The sequence below is a fragment of the Malania oleifera genome, chromosome 13 (genome assembly GCF_029873635.1).
Source record: "Malania oleifera isolate guangnan ecotype guangnan chromosome 13, ASM2987363v1, whole genome shotgun sequence".
Lineage (NCBI taxonomy): Eukaryota > Viridiplantae > Streptophyta > Magnoliopsida > Santalales > Ximeniaceae > Malania > Malania oleifera.
Window position 1 is genome coordinate 53,907,787 of NC_080429.1, and position 9,312 is coordinate 53,917,098.

A 9,312-nucleotide genomic window follows, 5' to 3' on the forward strand; every position below is an offset into this window, starting at 1 on the left:
CTAAACTCCGGACCAAGCACCTAAATCATGGACAGAATGGGAATGGCCTCTGGTCAGCAAACCGAGCCTATATTCATGCACTCGAACCTCAAAAATAGCTTTTTTTGATTTTGTTTGTTTGGGCGACCGAACCATGGTTCAGCCACCCGAAACTCTTGGTTTGGAAAATTTTTAATTGAGGTAATTTGGGGTAAAAAAGCGGTTAATTTCTTAAACACAATTAAAATAAATTTTAAAATTAGCCATGAGTCCCTAACGGTCATAATTTGCCCCTTCACTATATATATGCTTTCATTTGCACAAATTAGGGGGTGATTAGCAAATAGGATTAAGCCAAAACTCTCTCAAATTTCAAAATCCTATTTTGTTCTTAATACTCCCATACACTCTCATACACCTATTTTTGTTTATAATACTCCCATACAACTCTCATACACCTATTTCTTTGATCATCCAAGCTTTGTGAGAGTGCCTTGAGTGTTTATTCGCCACTTCATTTTGCTTAATACTCTCATTTCTATTGTTTGTTGATTGATTTTAATATTGAGAGTTAAGCGTAAGTTTTCCCACTGATTTAATCTAATAAATCTTGTATGGGAAAAACTTAGTGGCTTGTGGTTCTTTGCATTGTTATTGCAAGATACCTTAAACATTATTTTTGGTGTGCAAAAATATTTTACAGAGCTTGATTTCAAACAACTCCTGTGCTTGCCATATTTGAGAAAATCCTTTTGAGTTTGTTTGAATATTATTGCTAGCATCTTTGAAACATTAATATGATATTGAGATATGATATACTTGGTTTTCAAAGAATAGTTTGTTTGAACACTCTTGTGCATATTTGAGGTTATACATTATACTCTGAGTGTAGCTTGCACATATACACCATTGAGCTTATAGTTCTTACATGATTGGTGTGCATTGATTAGTGCTTGTGCTGAATCAGTACATAGTCTGCTTAGTTAAAAAGCATTTACGTGTACATAAATTTATATTTGTTGTATTCCAGGGATGGGCCTGAAGAGGGAGACTATCCCTGTGGAATAGTCCTGGATTGGCTTAGACCCGGTTAGGAAAGCTAGGTGCACCATCCTGGTAAGGTGTAGGTTGAGGTCAGTCTCGCTAATTGACCTTGTTGTAACTAGTGCCACTCTACCCATTAAGTGAGCATTAGTGGAATCCTCAGGCTTGTAAGCTAGAGGAGGGGACGTAGGCGTAGTTGGTCGAACCCCGATAACATATCATGTGTGCATTTTATTTTTCCATAATTTATTTACCGCACGTGTATGTTATATTGTGAATGCTGTGCATGATTTAATTTTCATATGTTTTATTTATGTGCGCATTTGGAACTATATAGACAAACTCGAGGTTATGGATATACTGTTGGATTAGCTAAACCTAGGAAATTTTTTAAATCTCCAATTCACCCCCCCTCTTGGGATTGTACCAAAGCTAACACGTGAGCTTGCTTGGAGTTACATAAAATTGAAGACAAGCTCATATGGATGTGACCATGTGCTGGGCAACGTGAAGGGCTAGGCTTGTGCTGGTTTCTGGGCCGTGTTTGGAGCCATAAAGAAGCGTCGTGCATGGGTTTTGAAATGAAAATTGAAGGGCTTCATTGTGTGATGACATGACCACGTGGGGGTGCATGAAGATGGTGTGTATGGCTGGAATTGAAGAGAGGTCGGGCTGGGGAAATTAAATAAGAAGATGGACTTTGAAAAAAAGAAAAAGAGTTGGGCTTGATTTGACCATTTAGGCCATGCAGCAGTTGGGGGAGCCAAATTGAAGGAAAAACACAGCCGTGCCTAGGGGGTTTCTTTAGGGTTTGGTTACCTTTATAAAAGAGGCTTTAGTAGGGTTTTGGGAGGCATTAGTTTAGGGGCTATTTTTTTTGAGTTCTTAGGGTTTTCTTTTCGCCTTGAAAACAGTGCTGCATAGGAGAGGGGAGGCTACTGCTCGGGACACAACTCCATCTCCCCCACGGCCTCACAACTCTCTCTCTCTCTCTCTCTCTCTCTCTCTCTCTCTCTCTCATGGCTCTTCTACTCTCTCTCTTCTACTTTCTCTTTCTCTCTCATATCTCTCTTTCTTTGAATTCAATTTTGTTAGAATTAATGTTATTGTTAATTTTTTAATTTATTCAAAGTTTGGATTAATTTTTGTTTAAAAATAGTTTGTTTGTTTAATTTAAGAATCTTCTTTTTATTAGATAAATTTCTTTTTAAATCTCTCTCTCTCTCTCTCTCTCTCTCTCTCTCTCTCTCTCTCTCTCGCGCATTTAAAATCTTCTTTGAGCATTATTATTGTTAATTTCAGCTGCCTTTTTCTTATTTAAAGTTTTTGTAGGGATTTAGATATTTTCTTTGGGTGTTTCTATTATTAAAGTTAGTGTTTTTATTTAGTTAGAATTTATTCTTGTTTGGGTTTATGTTTAAAGTTAATATTTTTATTTAGTTGAATGATTGTAGGGTTTGTTTCTTTCATTATTCTGGCATTGAATCTGGCATTAAAGTAGTTATTTTTATGCATGTTTAATTTTGAGTTAGGGTTTAAGTTTCATTTCAAAAATCTCACAAATCCAAGAAACCGAATCGAAACCATGTTCAGTAAAATTTTCTTTTCTTATTTTCTTTCTGGTTTACACAAAGTTTTGAATTAAACTGCATTCCCTGAGGAGACAATATGACCCTTGGGCTAATTATTACACAACTGAACTCCTATACATGGGATAGCCTTTGCGTTGCTCGTTTTTAGAGTGAGTCATGTTTTTGGCGCCGTTGTCGGGGAATGCCGAATTTAGTTTCAAACTAGTGGCTTTTCCCTTTTATTTTGCTTTTCTTCATGAAAAAAAAAAGAGTTTTTGAATATATATATATATATATATATATATATATATATATATGGCTGCACCTGCACCACGCACGCTCATAGATTTTTTGTAGGCCATGTGAATCACTGCACCGTCTTACACTGCTTTACCTAATGATGCACTTAATATCCCGATTAAGCATGAGAGGAGGTCAGTGATACCTCAATTCAATGGGATGGAATTTGAGTGTCCTTATCGGCACCTGGAGAATTTTGATTTGATTTGCAATACTGTTATTACAAGAGGTGGAATTGATGAATTTACTAAACTTCGTTTATTTCTTGCCTCTTTGAAGGATACAGTGGAGATGTGGTTTAATTCTTTAAGACCTCATTCTATCTCTAATTGGACTAATATGGAATGTGAATTTCTACATAAGTTTTGTCCTTCACAAAGAATTCAATTTTTGTAGGAAAAGATCTTTCATTTTATGCCAAAGGGTGATGAGACCTTCCAAGCTTGTTGGGAGAGGTTCAAGGATTTGAAAAATATCTATCCGCATCACGAGTCGAATGCCGGAGGTTAGCCAATTATTTCTATACAGGTCTTACTTTTGAATGCAAACATTTTGTCCATAATATGTGCAATGGAGAATTCTTCAGAAATGAACCAGATCAGGCACTATCATTCCTTGATTACTTAGCTTAAAATGCCAAACACTGGAATACACAATATATCAGGCACTAATGGTAGTGTAACCTCTCAGTGCAATCGGTGGCGGAGGTAAATATAAGGTTAAAAAGGAGATTGATCTCCAAGATCTTGTTGCTGTACTAGAAAGGAGTGTAGAAGAATTAGAAAAGGAGAGTAGTTATGATCAGATACAATTAGCTAATTGGGTTAACAAAGCTCCAAATAAGCCATTCTGGAACACCTACAATCCGAAATGGAAGAATCGCATGAATTTCTCATGGAGGAATGATCAATCTGATCCATCTTTTTCACAGTTTTAGCAACCCTCTTAGTCTTATGCACTACCTTCGCAGCCAACATATTGTCTAGTTGCTCCTTCGCATCAACATCAGCCACAACAGATCTATCAGAGTTACGCACTTCAAGAATTTCAATCTAATGAAGCTCCTATTTCACCGATGACATCTTTAGAGGATAGCATGGCACAGATGGCTAATACACTTCAGGAATTTATGCAGATTAACACTCAGACCATGGATGATTTGCAAAGCACCATCAATGAGTTAAACACCGATTTGACTAAGATGAGCATAACATTAAATACCCTGGAAAAAAAAGAATTCCTGGCACAACCTCAGTCTGATCCTCAAGTATACCGGTAGCAACATCAACAAGTACATGATGTCTTAGGGGATCCTCTTGAGACAGAGAAGGCCATTAGTACTATGAGATATGAAGAAAAAGTTCCCCGAACTGAGATATTCATCAACAGACAAACAGTTGCCCTGATACTTGAAGTTGCAACTAAGACAGATGAAGCTAAAGAAAAGTCGGAGGAAGTGAGCCCATAATTGAAGCAGTCGTCATCTATCCAGATACTTAAGCACAGTCTGCAATCGTGGAGCCATCATCCTAACCAGATACTAAAGTGCAAGTGACAACCGTGGAACCGTCATTACCTACTGTAGTGAATCTTAAGGATTGCAATGTCGAAGCAAATATCTGCAACGGTAAGGTAATTAGTGCACCAGATGAAGAATTTGAACAGAATGGTGAGAGTTCAACTTTCGAGAAACCAGGTAGAAATTTTAATGTTGTTGCTTTTGAAGAACTAAAGGTAACTATTCCGACAACTTTTCTTCAAAAACCAATTCTTAAAAAAGTAAATTTCCTAGAAAACATATTGAATAAGGATGCTTTCTTGTTAAAACAAGAAAGTAAATCTGCATATGTATTGTTTGGTATTTTGAAGAGCTTTAATTCATACGATGCTAACTTTCGTGCAGATAATAAGACCGATTCATTGTGGTGGCTCAAATTTGGAGACCTGCCAATTCAATTTATAAAACTGCACCCATGAGATGAAATTCCTCCCAAGCCTCCGCCAGATAGCCTATGATGTTTTTCTTTCCTTTCTATTCATTTTGTTTTATCTTGATTTATTGTTAGGTACATTTTTCCTTAGTTTTAGTTTTTATTTTTCTCACTTCTCCACACATGTATGTCTCTACTTCCCTCCTTATCATCTCTCCCGTCTCCCATATGCTTTCACAATGAGGACAATGTTTCACTTTAGTTGGGGGGGGGGGGATGAGAAAATGAAAATACATTGAAAAAAAATTTGAATATGGATGATTATGCTATGATTAAAACTAACTTATACCCTTCACATACTTGCATATAACCTAAGAGTTACACACTCAAGTTATTTATTGTGTAGTTTCTTTTTATATGGTTTTGTAACTCCATGAAGTTTGACCGGTAGTTCATTCGTGTTAATCTGGTTATATAAACTCTTGTATTTACATGGTATCTTATGAGGTTAAAAATACACAGGTATCTTATGAGGTTAAAAATACACATTCACATGACTCCAAACATTTAGGGTTCCTTGTGAACACTGAGAGAGCACTCGTGGCGATTTTGACACCTTGTGAGGTACTGTTGAGCCATTTTTTGTTCTTTTGAGTTTTGTCGTCAACTCAGAGTTCATGAAACTTAACTTTCCCTACTTTTTTTTTTTTTTTCTAGATGTATTTTGTACACTAATCTCAATTTTTGACCTTCTAGCCTAGAGGTGACATCTTGTGGGGAGATAGAAACCTAGCTAGGTCTTGTAACCTACTCAAGATATGACGGTTTAAAATCATCACTAAATCCATCATTGATCTGTAGAGCAATAGTGACGGTTTTAAAATTGTCACTAATAATGAGTATTAGTGACGATTTTAGAACCGTCACTAATAATGGAGCAATAGTGACGAATATAAAAGCATCACTAATAATTTAGAAATAGTGACGATTTTGGCACCGTCACTAATACTATGGTTTTAGTGACGATTTTTGGTCGATTTGGTGTAGAATTTATAGTGACGGGCTTAGGCCTTTAGTGACCGTTTTAATTCGTCACTAGTACTCTATTTTTAGTGACGAGTTGAATCCGTCACTAATACTTTATTATTAGTGACAATTTAAAAAATTCGTCACTAATAAGTATTAGTAACGGTAGGTATAACGACAAATTGAAAACCGTTACTAATACTCATAAAACTGTCACTAATGCTAATAGTGACGGTTTTGTGAGTATCTGTGATGGTTTAAAATCACTAATAACCTTATTTTTTGTAGTGCTAGGTCTTGTAACCTACTCAAGATATGAAGGCTGAGACACACCTAGAAATAGACTTATTTCATGAACTCCTATTTGAGCTTAATTCACATGGGTGGTATGAAGACAATAAAAGAAGTGTAATGATTATCCTAACTAACCATGAAAAGAAAGAAATTGAAGAATGAGCAGAAGCAAGAAAAAGAGAAATGCACTAGAATGAGGTGAAAAATTAATACCTGCTCTACACAACTACAACAAAAAGTCAGGGACACGACACATGTTCTCCACATATGAAGACTCTTCAACCACCTAATGCCTCAAATATATTCATGCCTAGTTTGTGAATAAGTTGATCTAGGGTAGTTTTCGTTGGATATGACAAGTAGGTGAGAAGATGGTAGGGTGAAGGACCCGACACTCACAAATAGGCTGGATCCTTTTCAGACTAGTCAACTCCATACAAATAGCGTTTGTTCCTTGCAATTTGTAGGATGTTTGATCATGACACTCCTCCTCACATATGACGAGTAAACCCATCTTTTTTGAGTTTTTTTGAGAGTATACTAGTTAGGCCGAGTTAAAACAACCATTCTGTAGGTGTCCATGGATGTCCTGAGTGTAACGAGTCATACACATTACACCTGCCTCGAGATTTCACCTGTTTATACTCAAATTTATATGGTTACATTAACTCTGAATTGCAATTGCTGGTTAATTTTATATGAGTATATTGTTCTTAATGGCTATATCATGATGAAACTTGCATGAATGACTTGCTTTGGAGTTGTGTGAATTGTGTATGAATGAGCTTGTGCGTAATTTGGTGATATTCTCGTATGTGAAATGGTATATTGGGGTTGTATGTGCGTTCATTCAATATTCGTTGAAATTGGTGTTTGTAAGTATCGCCTTGGATCACATTCATGTTATTTGTTAGAGGCTAGCAAAATGTTAGTTGGGGGGGGGGGGGTGTGATTACACATCAAAGTTGCGTATTTAGGCTTTTAAATTCATGCATTAAATATTATAATTTTAATTAAAGGCCAAATTATGTTCAATATTTTAACAACAAACTCAATTTATAATATTTGAGTTTTTATTTGATAATTTATGGATTTTTGGTATTTTATTTTTGCAGGAAATTCTATTGGAAAATAAAGTTGAAGAAACTTTTTTTATGAAGCCAATTGATAAGTGAACGTGCCATGTGTGCAAGTGAGCATGTCGTAAGGTCAGCGAGTGAGGCTATTTCATCTGAGGCATGCATGAGGGCGCTGGGCTTCAAATTATGCACGCAATCTATGAGCTTGCTTGGAGTTAGACGAAATTGAAGATAGGCCCGCATGGATGTGATCATGAGCTGGGCAACGTGAAGGGCTACGCATGTCTTGGTTTCTATGCCATGTTTGGAGCCATAAAGAAGGGTTGTGCATGGGCTTTGAAATGGAACTTGAAGGGATTCATTGTGTGGTGATGTGACCACGTGGTGGTGCATGAATATGTGCTTCTACTCTCTCTCTTTTCTACTTTCTCATTCTCTCTCATATCTCTCTTTCTTTGAATTCAATTTTTTTAAAATTAATGTTATTGTTAAGATTTTAATTTATTCAAAGTTTGGATTAATTTTTGTATAAAAATAGTTTGTCTGTTTAATTTAAGACTCTTCTTTTTATTAGATAAATTTCTATTTAAATCTCTTTCTCTCTCTTGCATTTAAATTCTTGTTTGAACATTATTATTATTAATTTCAGTTGCCCTTTTCTTATTTAAAGTTTTTGTAGGGATTTAGATATTTTCTTTGGGTGTTTTTGTTATTAAAGTTAGTGTTTTTATTTAGTTAGAATTTATTCTTGTTTGGGTTTATGTTTAAAGTCAATATTTTTGTTTAGTTAAATGATTGCAGGGTTTGTTTCCTTCATTATTCTGGCATTGAATATGGCATTTAAGCAGTTATTTTTATGCATGTTTAATTTTTAGTTAGGTTTAAGTTTCATTACAAAAATCTCACAAATCCAGGAAACTGAATTTGAACCATGTTCAATAAAATTTTCTTTTCTTATTTTCTGTCAGGTTTACACAAAGTTTGGAATTAAACAACATTCCCTGAGGAGACGATATGACCTTTGGGCTAATTATTACACGTCTGAACTCCTATACTTGGGATAGCCTTCGCGCTACTTATTTTTAGAGTGAGTCATGTTTTTGGCGCCGTTCCCGGGGAATGCCAGATTTAGTTTCAAACTAGTGTTTTTTCCCTTTTATTTTGCTTTTCTTCATGAAAAAAAGGTTTTGAATATATATGTGGCTGCACCTGCACCACGCACACTCACAGATTTTTTGTAGGCCACGTGAATCACTGCACTGTATTACGCTACTTTATCTAATGATGCACTTAATTTCCCGATTAAGCATGTGAGGAGGTCAGTGATACCTCAGTTCCACAAGATGGAATCTAAGTGTCCTTATTAGCACCTGGAGGATTTTGATTGGACTTGCAATACTGTTATTACTAGAGCTAGAATTGATGAATTTACTAAACTTCGTTTATTTCCTGCCTCTTTGAAGGATAAGGTGGAGGTGTGTTTTAATTCTTTGAGACCTCACTCTATCTCTAATTGGGCTGATATGGAACGTGAATTTTTACATAAGTTTTGTCTCTCATAGAGAATTCAATTTTTACAAGAAAATATTGTTTAGTTTATGCAGAAGGATGATGAGACCTTCCAAGCATATTGGGAGAGGTTCAAGGATTTGATAAATATCTGTTCGCATCACGTGTTCGAATCCTGGAGGTTGGCCAATTATTTCTATACATGTCTTACTTTTGAATGCAAACATTTTGTCCATAATATGTGCAATGGAGAATTCTTCAGAAAGGAACCAAATCAGGCATTGTCATTCCTTGACTACTTAGCTGAAAATGCCAAACACTGGAATACACAATATGATTGGGCACCAATGGACATACAACCTCTCAGCACAATTGGTGGTGGAGGTAAATATGAGGTCAAAGAGGAGATTGATCTCTAGGCTCTTGTTGCTGCACTAGAAAGCTGGGTAGAAGAATTAGAAAAGGAGAGTAGTTCTGATGAGATACAATTAGAAAATTGGGTTAACAAAGCTCCAAATTAGCTATTCTCGAACACTGACAATCTGTAATGGAAGAATCACCCGAATTTCTCATGGAGGA

The 9,312-nt window shown here is 35.9% G+C and overlaps 2 non-coding genes across 2 annotated transcripts; both read right to left on the reverse strand.

The window, feature by feature from the left end:
• Positions 1 to 3,280: 3,280 nt before the first annotated feature.
• LOC131147005 (small nucleolar RNA R71) lies at positions 3,281 to 3,388 on the reverse strand. Its single transcript, XR_009134539.1, has one exon. It is a non-coding gene; the product is annotated as a small nucleolar RNA R71 (small nucleolar RNA).
• A 5,406-nt stretch (positions 3,389 to 8,794) lies between these two features.
• Positions 8,795 to 8,902, reverse strand: LOC131147001 (small nucleolar RNA R71). The gene has a single exon (XR_009134535.1). It is a non-coding gene; the product is annotated as a small nucleolar RNA R71 (small nucleolar RNA).
• Positions 8,903 to 9,312: the final 410 nt, after the last annotated feature.